We start from the raw sequence: 17128 nt of genomic DNA on the forward strand, positions 1-17128 counted from the left end.
CGAGTCAGGGCTGCTACAGCACCCATGTAGTAGCATCAATCTATTAATTGTATCTTACTAAGATGAAGCACCACAAATACCCAGTGGCATCTTGACTGTGCCCTCCGCTTCCTCCCCTGCCACCAGATCCTTTCCCAGGGATTTACCATTCCTGGCACCTCTGTTCACTTCAGCCCCTTCTGCCGGAGGGAGAACATGGTGTTCTGCCAGCCCCTCAGTGTCTCCAGCGCCGGAGTGCCAAGGCTGTACCCCAGCTCAGAGAAATCACTGGGCATCTGCTGGGGGAGCAAGGGGCAGGACTGCGCTGGGCAGAGGGACCCTCATCCCAGAGGGAAAGATCTCGTAGTCCCACACCATTCTGCACTAAAGCGTTGCTCCAGCTCCCCAAAACCCACCAAGCCCAGGCAAAGAGACCCAATGGCACTTGAGTGTTTCCTTCCGACAGCAGCGAGTTGCACTAAATGAACAGAGCATAGTCTGTTATATGAGAGTTACATTAAAATATGCCCCGCAAGCTTTTAAAGCTGTATTGGGCTCTATCCTAATTCAGGAAAGAACTGGGAAACAAGCAAGTTTGAACATTTCCAGTTGCCTACACAGGTCCTGTCACTGCATTTACCACTAGCAAGTGCTTTAGTTGACACCTCTTACAAAAACAATACCCACTCCCGTTTAGTCTAGTACAGATCCACAATTACCTCTCATGGTCTGTTTTTAAAAAAAAATTAAAAAAAAAATAATCACCAACACATCAGTCACAAACAAAGTTTGTTGAAACAGTTGACACAATCACTGCAGAAGTTATTCCACTTCAGAGGCACAGAGATTGCCATTGGTATTTTGCATGATACGGACCTGGAAAAAAACGTTGGTTACTGCAGCGCTAGCGAGGGCAGAACACACGGGCATGACCCCACGTGCTGACATTCACTGCGTTGCTATTTCCCTCTTGATAAGGTCCAACTTTGCTAGATAAACCACAACGCATTGCTCCAAAACCTCCTGGGATGCCCTTTAACACTGGAAATTGGTGAGACAAAGGAAAGGAAGGGGGGGAAAATCATCTCTATGACAGCCATGAATTGATTCAGCCTGAAGAGCTCACTTTGAGCAGATGTACCGGAACCTCCTGTTTCTCTGGGAATTCAATCTGCAGCCTCTCAACCTAAAAGCAGGGATTTAGTGATAGGGATCAGAGCTTACAGCTCCGAGGCATTCACACCTGGGTCCCCGGGTGAGAAGCCTCTGCCAGCCACAAGCCACCCTTGCCACTGCAACCACCAGCTCAGAGGGAAAACCAGTCGCCCTCACTCTGGGAAATTCAAGCAGCTCACCTCCAGTGAACATCTGGAGCTGGGCCACATGCTGAACCCATCAAAAAGATTTTCACTGCTACTTAAATGAAAACTCACAATAAATCAGCTAGGATCCTTTAGAAAGTAGCATGCCATCCTTATTAGCATTTGCATGCACATTAAATGCCGCGCAATTAGTCAAAGTCTTAATGAGAACATTTATGCATGAACTTACACAAGAGATGGGACCGAACCGCGTGCCCCAATTGCATCTGAGTAACCAAGACTATGAGGTACAGTTACTTATTCTGATGTACAAAAAGTGGTAAGGTGTACTTGTTGGATTGTACATTTGTATATCCAGCTACTTTGAAATCACTTCACCCTGGCAGGTCTAACTGTACACAACGCAGCTGGAAACACAAGGCATTTACAAGCAGTAGCACCTTACTTATGAAAGATATAAAGGCTTCGCCTCGACGCAGGTCACAAGAAAAATGAATCCTTCTCACACGGTGTAAAAATTGTCTTTCCAAACCTATTTGTGCCTTAAAGTGTTCAGATACAGTTTATTAATTATATTTATTAAGCAGTCTAGACAAACTATAAATTCATTTTTCTTGAAAGCAGGTAAACAAACTCAAATATGACCCTCAAATTGGATTTTCATAATTATCAAGCTGGTTTGACTTTTTAATTTGCTACGATGAATTTTGTACACGCAGCGAGACCAGACTTTGGAACCTTCACCTTGAAAAGGTTGGAGCTTCAGTGTCCCCACAGCTACATGTAACAGGAACACTCGTACAACCCCGTGGTGTCCGGATACCTTTCCATGAATACAAAGATCGCACACCGTAACGCATGTGCTGAAAAGACGGAGGCAGGCAAAGCATAAGCCACTTCACAATTTTTGCAAAGCTTATAGCAGAAGGGCCAAACATTGACTGGGTTATTATCCATTCTGCAAATAAACACCAGTAATTAATTTAGTAGCATAGCATCACATCTTGCAGGCTCAATTTCAACACACAGCTATTACGGTAGAACCACTTGAAGCAATAGAGCAATTCCCTATGATTTCTAGTATATAGTCTACTTTCAGGCTACAACCATGAAAAGACCAAAAAGGAAGTCCTGAACATGGAAACAAGATTCCCAAATCGTTAATAATAAAATAGAACACAATCTATCGAGCCAACAAACATTTCTGTAGGGTGGACAATTATTTTAAGTATTTGCTCATATCCAACTACAAATGGACAGTATTAAAGCACCATTACCAGGGTAAGAGTGATTACAAAATTAATGCAAACAATCTACTTTTAACCTCTTAAGTACTTTGTGCAATATTAGCAAAGAGGAAGACTAATGGAAAGAATCATAAAAGGATTTTAAAGATTGGCAGCCACTCAATAAAACGGCCAAGGAAAGTTCCTTGTAGGCAGTTATAAAATGACGCCAGTCAATTCGCTTGTGCCGTGATGAACTGTGAGTTAAGCAGCGCCATGCAGAAGTTAAGAACTTTAAGGGTAGTTTATTGAGAACGTCAGCTCAGCTGAACAAGTACAGAGAAGAAAACAGCTCATAGCCTTTTCTATTGCATAAATCTGGTGCACCTGTATCGTAAATATCATCTGTATCTCAGGTCCTTCCATCTCCTCCACTCCCATCCCACCTTGGCACTGAGAAACGCTGAATTGCTGGACAGACCATCTCTACACACGAGGTGGGAATCCCTCTCCCCAAAGCCCACATTAGGTTCTTACAGCAACAGATCTCCTTCCCTGGAGACTTTTCAAAACCCAACTGGACCCTGAAAAACCTGATGTACCCTTGAGGCTAGCCGTGCTCTGACCAGGAGGCAACAGAAATTTGTCTGTGATAATCATCTCTACAAATATTCTCATAGCCACTTATACTTACTGAATTCTGAGTTGAACTCTGGCATTCCCTCTCAAAAACACTATAGATGCTTGGACACAAGATATGTGGTGGCTATATGTGTCTTCTCAGCACAGATACCCGTCTTCTTGCAAGCATGCCCAAAGAAATTCTGAACAAAGTATCAGAATGCAAATAATCCACTTCTGATAAGTGTGCTGCAGGCCCTGTTTTTGTTTTTAAAACGTCCTTTGATAAACCATCTATTTACATTTGGAAAGGGAGAAAAACTGAAACAGGAAATTGCACATGCACAAAAACAAAAGCAGTATCTGACAAGTCATTTTGTTAATTTGCGGATAATTGCTCATTACTGTGAAATAAGGCTTTTGCACTGTTTCAAGAAGAGTAGATAAGAAACCCTAGCCCATTACTAAGTATTGCTTTTGGCAAATGCAAGCTTCTCCTAGCGCTGCGAGCCTCCATAAAATCATGTTCCCATTAAACGCATATCCTGGCATCCCAAAAGTACTAGTGGAAAGAGAACGACGAGTTCTGTCTAGTCGTTGAGTAGGTACCTTCACATGCTTGCATTCACCCTTTTCTGTCCACTCTTGCTTTGTTCACAGTGCTGCTTTGAACATCACCTACCCCCACGCTGCCTCTGCTCAGCACCCTGCCCCTCAAAAGCCCAAGTTCAGCATTTTGAGAAGAACATATATGCTCCTCTTCCTTCCTCTAAACCTTGTTCACTGAAGTATTAGACTGAAAATACATCCCCTCAACACTCAAAATCCACAGACCATTGGCACTTTATGTTCTTACGCACCTTCTGCAAGCAGCAAAGCTCACCTGAGCTCCCTGCTGCCTGACTCACCCGCTGGCGCTGGATTTTCACTCTCATTTAAAGCAAGTGGACCTTGAGCCCTGATGCACCATCGCTAGCCAAACTGGCTAACAGTGCTTGCGCTGAAGGTGGCCACCTCGGAGTTACTTAATCAGTGAACGGTGAGCGCGCTCTGGGAACTGTATGCCATTCGCATAGCCAAGAAGGTATTTTTGCAGCAATCACCCTCAAGGCGCTTTCAAGGTCTTTTTCATCATCGTAACAGCAGGAATCATTTTTAAACCTTTCAAATAGTTTTAAATTAACTTCCCTGACAAAGTTTTCCAGAGCAATGTAATCTGACTACATAAAACTCTATGCAGAAGAGCAGGGGCAGAAGGAAGACAAAGTACAGACTTCAGAGAGGAAGAGACACTACAGCTCGATTTAGATGGAGCTGTTTCATTAGTATGTAGATTCAAAGCCATTCCTATGCAGTTATCAAAGTGCTACCCAAGCCTTCCCAGCAAGCAAAAATCCATTCTGTGTACAAATAGGGCTTTTATAGCTTGGCACAGCGCTCAACTGCGGAGTCAAACTTTTCAATGCCTGGTAAATTTTTACTTGAAAGTGGCAGGAGAGCTCATGCCAGAAGCCCATACGAAATGCCAGCTCAGCGGCAGAAGGTCAAAGCATGGCATCAAGAGATTTTATGGAAGTGTTTCAAGACAAGCTTCTTAAAAGCACTGCGCTATCTAGGGAGGCACAGATTTATACTGCTAGGAAAGCCTAGTAACAATCTTTATGACTCCTTTCTAATCAAGGATAACATCTTTAACGCTCTACCTTGCGAAAAGCACAGCAGTAGGGTCTCCTGTAAGTGGTGAGAGCTGGTTTTGTATCTAATCCTTGGTTATTTTGCTGAAGTTAACACTAAAGAAGTGTTAGATGCTTGAGTTTTTGTGCAGACTGTCCTCTACAAAAAACAAAACCAAACTCTCCCCCCCTCCACAAACCTTCAGGTGCAAAAGGTGTTATTTCCTGTATAAAACCCCAGGAGTAGTCAGGTCCATGGACAAAGAAAGCACAACAGAGCTTAAAGACCAACAGCCCGAACAATTACCTCTTCCCCATGAGTACCTAAAACTATGGCTGCAGGAGGAGAAATTTAATTTGAACTGAGAGAAAAGCTCTATATTCTCTACCATTTTTATAGAAGTATTTAAAGTTAAGTTAGTGTCAATGATGACCCTGAACATATGTCAAGCACGAAGACTTTCAACATACTGGATTTTGCCGGCTGTCATCACATCATAATGGGGGAAAAAAAAAAAAAAAAAAAGATAGTAAAGCCCCATGGAAACCTGCTCTGTCTGCTCAGGGTCTCCCCTTGCATCTACACAAATGCACTGTTAGATTCACTTACAAGAGCAAATTCACAAACACTTAGGCACTCTCCCATTAAAGCATCTCAATTGCCTGAATCTGCCATTTTAACAAATTCAAGTATAAGACTTAAAATTCAATTAGCACAAATCTCAGCACTCCCAACATTAAATTTGCAAGTGACATTTAACGGCATTCAACACACACAAAGCTAAGCTAATACACTAATGGACCAGCAAGGAAAATTGCAAGACACTCCGAAATGTGATGCTCATTTTTACTGAAGGAAATTAAAGGTGTAGGCTACACTGGACAGGAAGAGATGACAGCTATTAAAAATCCTTCTTAAACCAAGGCTGCAAAAGCTCTCCTCTCCAGATACACCACACAGCTACGTCTGCACATATGAGAGCAAAGAAAAACAGATGCTTTATTCAGTGAGATCTCCTTCAAAACTGCTGGGTTTTGGGGACAATATACCTAATGTAAGGCTGTTTCAGTTCCTAAAATGGGAATTACACCCTCTTCTGTCATTTTTACATCTGTTTCCTCCTACCTTTTTCTGGTGAGGGCTTAGGCAATGCAGCCCCGCTCACCCCTGTTCCCCAGACCCACAAACTGATGCTCACAGGAGCGCTAAGCTTTCCAAGCCCTGTCGCAGCCAGCTGCTAAGGATGCAACGCTGCACCCCAAGAAGCCAGCCCAGCGAGCACACCCGAGGAATTCTGCTACCCTGTCTCCCCGCTGTACACCCAACTTGGTAAGAAAGCTGCCGGTTGTCACACAGCTATGCTTCCTGCATTAGAAAAACCCAAAGTTACTGGACGTCAGGGATTCCTTTAAATCTTTTTTTTCCAAGTGGCAATATGCTTCGCCTTAACTCCATTTAAATAAAGCAAGCTACCCACAAAGAGCTTAAAAATCAGGGAGACAGAAGGCAGACCACGCTGGAAAGTCTGAGAGAGAAAAAAGCTTTAAAGTCACGGTTAAGCAGAGGGAGATGTTTTTTTGTTTGTTTAAATCTAAGCAAATTGGCACAAGCAAAACCTACAGTTAGTGAAGATGCTTTCACAATAAAGATTTATTAGTGTTTTTCTTTGAATACGGATGCATAACTGGATACCAGAGCAGCACCGCACAAGCCGATGAAGATAGTAGCATCAACAGACATGTTCTGCTCCACACAAGGCTTGCTCCTCTGATTTAGATAAAGGAACTGTAAAGACCAGCAAGAGCAATAACTACATTTTAAAAGCTGCATTTCTTTAAGAGACATGTTATAGTCTCCTAAGTTTGGCTTTCTTTTCTCTTAACAGGTCTTGGTCAAGAGCTATCAGAACAAAGCTCAGTCGGTACTTTCATTCCCCCCCCCCCCCCCCCAACTACGTCAACGCATTTGGTAAGACCAGATAAATATGTTTAAATATTCACTTATGTTAATGAACTATAAGCAGCACAGGGAAACCAGTTACACTTAGTAGCTTATCAGGATGGATGTTCTTTTTATCAACAAAAAACAAGCCCAAGTAACTTGCACCAAACGCTGCCTCTGCTAAGTAGATTTTTCAAGAGCAAAAAATATATTTGGAATGAAAGCGTCACAAAAAGCCAGTAGGTTTCATGATTTCTTCAGTCTTCTGCATTTCCCCCAGCCTTTTGGGGAAGGGGGGGAGGACTTAATTATTAAGTTGAATGATGCCACACACTTTGGGAATTCAAGCTGTATTTGAAGCCAGAGTTTCAAGTCCACAGCACAAGAGTCATGCAGAACATCAGACTTTGGAGGGCTGCCTGCCCCTAGCCACATGCTGCTGCCCTGGGTGCAAAAAGCCTCCGATGACACCAAAATCCTTCAGAAAACACTAACATTAGACACTCGAGCTCAGTTCGTGACCTTCAGATTCTAAAAAAACCCTCTGAAAACTCAGGTTTTTGAGCTCATTTTAAGCTCACCTCTGCTTCAGAGCATTTTTTCCACGTACAGTTGTTTTTGATGTGTTGCACTTGAATTACAACTGAAATAGCATTCAGGTGCTTTGCTCTATTTCAGCAAAGAACAGTTTGGACCTACCTTGCTGTGAAGCCTTAGAAATCCTTCCTGCGCAACATGTGCCTCTGAACCACACCACGAGAAGAATCTCATGTTATGTTCAACAAAACCAGTGTTCATGGCCACATGCAAGTCTCCTACTTTGTTTTTTGATAGTCCTATACAGTTTTTTTGGGTTTGGGTTGGGGTTTTTTTTTGGCCAAACAGGCCCTTCCCAACACACTGGAGAACAAAGATCTGGATTATTTTTGTCTGAGCATTTTTTACAGGATGTCCTGTTGCCCCAATTAAAAAGCCTTTAATTCAGCAACCATTCCTTACGGCCAGACTGAAATTGCTATTAAATCTGAGTAATCCCAGGCCACCCATATTTAGTGCACCAATTAACCAATGTTGAACAACACAGAGCAGTAGTGACCAGAAGACGGGAAGAATTTTTAAGTTGCCATCACCCATAGTGCATGTGTTCTTCCTCCACACGTTCAGTTCAAGAGAACTCAATAACTGCCTTTTAAGGATACCGTCAACTCTGAGTAGTCAAATAGTATTCATTAATACCTCCAAAACCCGAAAATGATCCACGTACTTCGATTTATTAAATTTAGAAGTGTTGCAAGTTTTCATTAAAAGCTAATTAAACGTGTGGAGACATGGCTCTAGGTTGGTACGTGAAAGACGAAAGAAGCGTGATAAATGATTTGGGAATCACAAGTTTGTTGCATGGATCACAAACACAGTTTAAAGGCATCTGAGCTAGATTTAATTCTGTTCCACGTGCACAAACCTGGGAAATCAAGGCAATCTCTCGGGATTTAAAGGGGTTTTATTACCTTTTTTGTAAAATTGGCCTTTATCTTTTGTCTGCCACCAACCAGGGTTGATTGCGTTCTCTTTCCAAACTCTAAACAACTTCACAAAGCTGAAGCAATTCCAATGCCCACCAAAATACTACGTGAAATAAAGCACAAGGGCGCATTACTCCAATGCAACATCCACTCCCCAAACAAATAAACGTAGCCCAGCCCAAATCCACCAAGATCAACAACAGAGCTTCCCCGACTTCAACTGTCGGGCATTGTGTCTGTGTTTTATACCGGTTTGCAAACAGGCACAAAAGCCAACAGAAATTATTGTCATCCATGCGGACCTGAAGTAGCAGAATGGAGCCTGAAGGAATCGCTACAAAACCTGTCGTCACACCGCGATGTACCGATGCTGCCATCAGCCAAAGCGGCATGAGGACCTTCATCGACATCCGATTTCCAGCTCTGCTAAGGGAAGCTGCCTGCATCGGCAAGCTTCATCAGCACCATGTCAATATGGCACAGCTCCCATTTTTTACAAATAATACTCTTTTCTCTCTCTTTCCATCCTCGCTCGTGTATTTATGGTGCCTGAAGGCACCAAGGCCTTCTTTAATGAGGTTTTCACACAAGACAGAATAAATTAGAAACCTTGATCAAAACAGGGCCTCCAGCAGGAGCACAGTAAGAAGACAGCCACATGCGCTACACACCCAAAAAAAATCCAAGTAACACAGCCTGTCAATCAGCAAGCAATTTCACAAGCAGACCAAATGGGGAGCACACCTGCCTGCCAGGTGATGATGGTGAGGCCCCCCCCTCATTCTGCCTTCCAGCCTCTTCGTCCCCGAGACCCCCAGGGCCGCTGTCGCCCATTGAACCTCAGACCCAAGGAGGCAGCGCAGCCCTAACACCACCGCTACGGCCCTCGAAGTCATCAGGACGGGACAGGATGGATCTCCTCCCCACTTGCAGCGGACGCCTCTAGCTTCTTTCGGAGCAGGGAGCAGCCTGCAAAGAGGGGACCAGGCAAGCCCTGGGCTGAGGGGGGCCCTAAGGCCCCACCTGGGCTGAGGGGATCACAGCCCTCAGGTTGAGGGGACTGGGCTCACCCCCACAGCCCCACCAGAGCTGACGGGACAAAGTGTCCCCCAGAGCCCTGTGGGGCAGAGGGGACCAGACCCCCACTCAGACACCCTGGGGAGGAGGGTGACAGACCCGACCGGGCACCGGAGCTGAGGGGACCAGAGCTCCTCCGGGTTCCCGGCGCTGAGGGGACTGCAGCCCCCTGAGCTGAGGGGACCAGAGCTCCCCAGGGCTGAGGGGACCGCAGCTTCCCCGGTCACCCCACGGGACTGAGGGGCCCAGATACCCCCGAGCTGCCGGGACCAGAGCTCCCTCAGGCCCCCCGGGGCTGAGGGGACCGGAGTGCCCCAGAGCCCCCGGCGCCGAGGGGACCGCAGCCCTCCCCAGGGCTGAGGGGGCCTGGACACTGCCCGCGAATCCCCCATGGTTGCGGGGGCCGTCGCCGGGCTGAGGGGCCGGGACCTCCGAGCCGTGACACGGCCCCGCCGCTACACGGCCCCGCCTCAGGCAGCGGCGGCCGCGGCCCCGTCCCCGCTGTCACCCGCCACCACCCCCGGGCCTGTGCCCGGCCCCACCGCCCGAGCCCCGCGCTGAGGCGGCGGCACGGCTCGCTGCTCACCGTGCGGCGCGGAGCCCCGCGGCGGGTCGGGTCGGGTCGGGTCGGGGCGGACGCCGTGCGGGCGGGCGGATCCCCTGGGCGGCGGCCGCGGCCCCGTGTCCCGTACGGCGGCGGCAGCGACGGGCGGGGCGGCACCGTCACGTGACGGCCGTGTCATCCCGCGCGGCCATCTTGTGCGCGGGGCCGGGGCCGGCCGCAGCGTCTGTGAGGGAGCGCTGCCGCTCCTTCCACCCTGCGGCACCGGGGCGGGCCGCTCTCCTGGGAAAACCCAACGTTTTTCCTTAGAACAAGCCCACCTGAAGCTTTCTGAGTGCACGTACCCAAAAAAATAATCCTGAAATCTGGGATCAGTATAACTTGTTCCGAGCAGCTGAGGCGTAGCACGGCGTGAGGAGGTCTCACGCGCAATCTGGCTGGCATCCTGACAGAGCTGGGCCAGGTGCTGCCTCGTCCTTCGGGAGGTGAGGCCGTCCTGCCTGCTGGCTTGGGGAACCGTTGCCTTTCCGCAGGGAAAATGCGATCCGGGGCTGGGGCAAGAGCGTCCTGCCCTGAGATCTGCGAGACCAGACGGTGTGGTGCTGGACAAACTGACCTCGGCTTTTATGTCACTGTCCAGGGGCTGTGCCCAGCCATTGGGCTTCTGTCCACCACCTTCGTTACAACATCAAGAGCTCTGGAGACATGAGAAGGCGGCTGGTTTATTAATAAAGTCTTAGTTAAAATCACAGGATGATTTAGCTTGGGAGCAATCTCTGGACATCATCTTCTCCAGTAGGAAGAGGGTAATGTTTAGTTTCATGAGCACTAACGCTTCACATCCTATTTCAAACCTCGCACTTAACAAATTGTGCTTTGTTAATACAAAAAAGTTGCGTTTTTCCTGTCCAAAAAGGTCAAAAGCATTTTGTGGTGACCACAGAGGCACCCACGTGCGCTGAGCCTGGTTTCCTGCATGTCTGTTCCCCAGTGTGGGAAGATCTGCAAGGTCTGATTAAAACTTTTCCCATATTTCAGGCACTTGTTATCTCTCCAGAGTGGTTGGTAGCCAGCAGATCGTGGAGATAGCGGAGCCACACCACATCCAGCTACCCCTCTCCCAGGCAGTAGGAGGATGAAAACACACATGGGAGGGACTGGATGTGCTGGGCATGTCACAGTTATGTTGAGCAAGAAACAGTTTTTGCTAACCTTGGCATGTAAACATACAGAAATCTGAAAAAAAAAACCCCAAAAAACCTCATGACTTACCCTAATCAACGAGTGATTGCAGACATTACCCAAGCAAAATCAAAATTAAGTTTGGGTAAGTAGTAATTTATGCACTGGGACAGGTGAAACACAATGGTGTCCTCGTCCCCTGTAATGAGCTACCAAAAATACTGCAGTTTCTTAAAATGTAGTTTAGCCGTTCAGAGGGAGAATTCTCTGTGTAATAAAACTCAAATTTAGAGCCAGTGTGAAAGTTACATTTTGAGATCTGCCATGCCCTGCAGCTCTTCACACTTTTTCGTTAGCGCTGACTAAGAGGGAACGGGTTTTTTTTGACCTCAGGATCCAGGCAACAGCTTTCGCCCTGTGCAAACCACTCAGTAGTTAGGAGGGGAATCGCAGATGGAAAAGGATGGCTTAGGAGAAGGGTGCTGGAGAAATCCAGCACGAGATTTCACTTCACTTTTCTCCCAAGCTAATAGTTCACAATACGTTTTTTTACCTGGTCGTCTGTGCCGAGCACTCATGGGCTAAATGTAAACGCATCTTTTTCATCTGAATAGGAAAACAGAGTCTGAGCATTGTGTTCGCCACTACTTTAACCACTCTTTGCTTAGAATCTTCTGGAAGTCATCATGGAAATGAGTGAGAAATGCAGGTGCCGTGATGGATCACCCAACTTTTTGGCTGGTCGTGCAGGCAGAGGTTTTGTCCAGGTGAATGGACAGGACTAGAGTCCTCCAGAGCTGAGCCAGAACTCCTCGATCTTCTCCCACAGAGCAAGAAAGCACCTTGTAAACCCTCTGAGCTAACAAAATACTGCCTTAAACAAGGAGTTTTCAGAGAGGCCAAACCCCACGTGTGCCACCAGCCTGCAAATGACTGTCCCCTCCTGCAGCCTTCCAGGCAGTTCCCTTCCTCCCCCTCGCTCTTCTTGCCACGACCTTGCTTTTAATCCAGTCACTCCGTCTTTTTTGGGGTTCACCACTGACGACAATCCAGGCCTTGACAGCTTCAATTCTCATATCCCTGGAGAGGGATTTATTTGTGAGCAGATTTCATACTGGCTGCTCGGTTCTGGGTTTTTCCCCAAGTTGACCAGGCTTCAAATCTGATTCTTACCTAAGCTTTGCAAAGCTGGCTTGCGTGAGCGTGGTCATGCCGGGAAGGGTTTAGGAACAGGGAATAGTTCTGCTCACCACTCCCTGCCTCATTTCTCCTTGGAAAACAGGAAAGCTGACGGTGAAGGCGGACGATCATTTCTTGCGACTGCATCCTACTAAAGCTATAATAGGATTAATGTCGCTGACACTTCTCCCAGGGTAATCGTATAATAAATTCCCCCTTTCCGGGGTTGTTCCCCTCGTATGGGCATTTTCCAGCAAATAATATGAACCTGAAGGCTGTGCAAATTGATTCCCGGGGAGTCTGACCTCCTTGTTGGGAATGACAAAGGGCCATCCGAGAGGCTTAGAAAGAGCTGTCCCGGGCTGCTGCCTGGGCTTAATCCCGCTGAGTCGCTTGTCTTCCCGAAAACAGCCTTTCCTGCGGGGCTACGACCAGTGCCCAGGGCGGGGAAGATGCTGAGAGATTGCACCAGATGATAACATCATTTTGGGGGGCTCCCTGTGGGATGGAGGTGCCCTTGTGGGAGCGGGAGGGGGCAGCCCGCAGCTCAGCTCAGCCGGGAGTTTCTCCTGCCGGGGCGGTTCGTTTGATCAATTAATCAGAATTGATGTGCACATGAAAGAATCGACAGTAAAATGCTAATAGATCACTACCATTAATAATCATTAGGCATTGATCAGTAATAAATTAATGAGATGCAATTTGAAGAGATCTTTTTATTTAGATGCAAAACATTTACTATTAGCACGTTAATACTTTATGTATTAATGAACTAATATTGAGCTACCGTAATTAACATTTCAATAACCTTCTTCATCCCACCACACTCACCACAGGTACATCTTTCGGTATGGCAATGACCACTTACCCAGGCACTTCATTGACGACATCGCTTGATCCCATATGACATCATTTACTCACTGATTGTATTTATGACATCACTTGCATGGGTTGCGTAGGTTATGGCATCATTTGCATAGGTTGCATCATTTCAGTGTGTTGCATCAGTTATTTAGTGCCTTTTTCCGTGACACTATTTAAGATTAAATGTCATCATCGACTCAGTGCCTTTGTGATACCATTTCGGTATCATTTTGACACCATATGACATCATTTATTGAGTGACTTACGCTAACCCTGCAGTCAGATGGATTTGCACTCTCCGTGATGTTTTTAATAGAAGTAGAAACCGCAGGAGCGTTCATTGCTCCGGATTTGTACGGCACATCGCAGAGTCCCACAGGGCTTTGTCCCTGTCCCCTGATGGTGTTAAGGACAACAGCAGCTGCAGCAGAGTGAAAAATAAGAATGAAATACGTCATGAACGGAGTCAAGCAAAGGGCATGTTGCATTCACGTGCTGTGGTTTTAAGAAACTACAGAGCAGGGCTCTCTACTGCAGTATAAACGGTAAAAGAGACCAAAAATCTATTTCCAAAGGATGCAGTAGATTCCAGTTCAGCTATTTTATTATTCAAGCAAGTGATTAACGGTGAGATGGCGTCATCTTCACAGATGAGCAGCGGTATTATCCCGTGATCTGTTGCAGACAAACAGCATTTATAATGCAAGATTGTAGAGTTTTCCTCCTGTTTGTTTCAGATCATTAGAAAAATACATAAACTCATTTCTTTAATTAATCTGGTTTTAATGGCTGATTGCTCCTGATTAAAACGGCATGTGTCTTTGGAGGAAAATGTGTCAGAATTTGAAATAAAAGGAGAAACCTTAACAGAGGCAGGGCAATGGCAACCATTTCCCCATTTAAACAGAAGAAAGAAAAATGAAAAAGAGGCGTGAAAGACAGAAAAAGCAGAAAGAAAAGACAATTAATTGAAAGGAGAGGACGAGAGGGCCGTGGGGTTTTCCAGAGGGCAGCTGGGCCCAGCTCAGGGCTGTCCTTGACTTGCCCAGAGCACCCCACGTGCAAGCGGCGTGTCCCGGCTGGACTGGACCACGGCTGTCCGCAGGGTCCCGGGGACCGGATGTGTCTGTGGGCTTTGGGACCAGAAACAGGAAAGCCCGTGGCACCACCATTTCATCCCTTCACTGGATCCGTACAACATTTCCTTCAGCGCCATGCTAGGCATTTCCCATCGGATCGTGAAAGGGGTGACAGCGGATCCCATAAAAATGGCTGGGGAATAAACACTGCAGCTCAGACTTGCCGCCACACAGAGGCGGGTGGGAGACAGTGAGTAGGCGAGGGGCTGGGAGTGGGACAGAGCTGATGGTACCACGTCTCCCACCGCAGATACCGCCGCTCCTGGCCCCTGCAGGCAGCGACACGCTTCCTCACCAGCATCCTGAGGGGACCCCCGTGCCACAGCGCACGACAACCACAGAAGGTTGTTCTCCCTCTTTCTGTCGCTGCTAACAGGGTTTGCTGCTCTTAGGGAAAAAAAAGGTGTTTTCTTTTCAGGTAGCGGTGTGTTTCCCAAGAATGGTGGCTGCCATGCTTTTCTTATCCCTCACCCCCTTTTCTCTGTCATCTTTGGCTCCAGCGCTCTGTGCTGCCTCCTCTTTGAAGGAGCGAGTGCCTGCTCCCAACGAGGCTTGTGGAAACCCTCCAGGCTTTCCCGCGTTGTGCGTGGCTCCTCACCAGAACAGTCCCCACCGCCGGTTTAGAGTGAATTGGTTTAGCCGTGCTTTTCGCCGGGAGGATTTTAATGCCGGTGCTGGCATGCGCTTTTCATCCCTCTTGCTGAGTCGAAAAGGAGGAGCGGGGCTGATGGAGGGCACCGTGCGACCCTCTCCGTATAGGAGGGTAGCAAGCGATACAGGGAGACAGATAGAGCAGCGTTACTACAGCAGCTTGACAGGGCTGTTATCTGTGCTCTTGCAGGCTGTGGTAGGACTTCTTATCTGATTTGCTTTGAAATTCCACTGAAACTGCACCTCACATGCTGCAGCCCTTGATTTTTCCCACGATGCTAGTGCTGCTCATTCAAAAAGGTTTTTTTTTTGCTGGGACTCCTAACATTAACTGTAAATAAATAAATGTAAAGGTGGATTTGAATCGTTGCTGTGTTGCATGGCTCTGCTCACCCATTTCCTTGTAAAACCTTATCAGGCAAGTCCAGCAGCACAGGGCTCTACAGCAGCCTAAGAGGTGTTAATTACAGAATGGTTAAAACTCGATTACTTCAACCTTGCTCTGTGAAATCAGCAGCACCGAGGTGGGATTTCACACAGCTGTGTCTCTGCAGTGACTCGGGGAGCCCCGAGTAGCTCCCAGCTTTCAAAAGAGAAGAAGATTACCTTGTGGAAGCTCCTTGTATTCACTTTGCCAGCAAGTTCATTCTCAGAGCGGCGTGCTAAAATTGTGGGAGAACGGGAGGAAATGGCTTTGCAAGTGCTCAAGGCTGAATTTGCAGTATGGCAGAGGCTGGGAAGAGGCAGATTTCTTGGGGCAAAGCAGTGTAACAGCTATGTTGAAGGAAGACGAATGGGGACTCAGCGCTTCACAGATGCAGAAGCGGTGAAGCCCCTGCTCCGTCCTACCACAGTCAATCAGTAATTCCCTGGATCCATCTGCCAGAAGTAGTTCCCAGCCAGCACAGAGCTCTGTGCTCTCCAGCAAGTCCTGGAGATAGTCACCTTAAAACTAATGTCCCACCATGGGGTCAGATGTGGCATCGCAGGCTGGAGGCACCCTGGGCTGGGGGTCTCTGGCCCAACCCCACTCCCAGTGGGGCTGATGCCACAGCTGCAGCAGTTCACTGGGGTCCCTGTCCGAGTGAGTTGGGGCATCCCTGGAGATGGGGATCCCCCACCTCTTGCATGGGGACAGGCTGCTTCCTTGGGGCTGGCTGGGGTTTCCTGCACTGCAGTCCGTGCTGGTGCCTCTGGGGCTCTGGCTGTGCCCCTCTGAGCTGAGTCTGGCCCCGGCACCTCCAGGACCCCTTTGGGCGGGGGGAGATGCTGCCGGATCCCCCTTTGCCTCCTCATCTCCAGCTGAGCGAGCCCAGCTCCCTCAGCCTCTCCTCGTGAGCCCTGGCTTCCACCCACCACTGCCAGGGTGTCCCCAGGTTCGCTCTGCTTTGGAGATCCCTTGCAGCCCCAACTGGTCCGAGTACGCAGACATGGAGCAGAAAGCCATGCTCCCCCTGTTAACCCGCTGTCCGCCCTGCGTCAAGTTGAAAAACAGGATGATGCCTCCAGATCGTCTTCAAGTCACCTCATTTGGAGACCCAAAAAAACCTGTCTGGAGTGAAAGAGTACAGGTACTGGGCTGTCTGCCTGTATTGACCACTGAGCTCCAGACCACGTCACCTCCATGGCGCCCGAGGAGCAAAATGATACCTGGAGGCTCCTAGTCAAGCTCTCATGTGGTTTTCTGCTGAGCCCAGAGATGTTGTGGTCACGTAGCAAGAGCTCTCCTTCCTGCTCAGTCCCAGGACCCAGTCCTGGAGGCTCTTCCCGGTTGCACCCTGTATTTATCCTTCACCTCACATGATCTGGGGAATTGCCAATTACAAATGGTTTGGGGATTTTGTCCTCCTGTGGTGCTGGCACCCAGGGAGGGCACAAATTTCTTTCTCAAACTGGATTTTCTCAGTTTTCCCTGTAGGGGCAGCACTTGCCTGGCAAGCCAGTCTAAAGGAAGAAGATGATCTGTATTTTAAAACTAATTCTCATTCCTAGCGAATGCAGCTCTGGTAACAGGACTAACGTCAGCGTGAGCCTGTACTGACTGGGTTTAGTAGTTATTGTTTATTTTAATGTTCAACTCACTGCCTAAAACTGCTTAGTGATTTGTGTCCTGTGTCACCATGCGAGCTCTATTCCTCAAATTAGAGGAATAATAGAAATCAAGCCTCCCTTTGATATAATAATAAAG

General features: G+C 47.7%; 1 protein-coding gene across 5 annotated transcripts in view; it reads right to left on the reverse strand.

Annotated features, from left to right (window-relative positions):
* SGMS1 (sphingomyelin synthase 1) overlaps positions 1-10119 on the reverse strand; it is a 98176-nt gene extending 88057 nt beyond the window's left edge. Inside the window, exon 1 of one of the 5 annotated variants that reach the window (XM_075759026.1) lies at positions 9950-10119. The gene's annotated coding sequence lies outside the window, so the exon portion shown is untranslated. The remainder of the gene's footprint in view (positions 1-9949) is intronic. The other 4 variants (XM_075759031.1, XM_075759029.1, XM_075759033.1 and 1 more) reach the window with 4 other exon arrangements.
* Positions 10120-17128: the final 7009 nt, after the last annotated feature.

The sequence above is a fragment of the Balearica regulorum genome, chromosome 7 (genome assembly GCF_011004875.1).
Source record: "Balearica regulorum gibbericeps isolate bBalReg1 chromosome 7, bBalReg1.pri, whole genome shotgun sequence".
NCBI lineage: Eukaryota > Metazoa > Chordata > Aves > Gruiformes > Gruidae > Balearica > Balearica regulorum.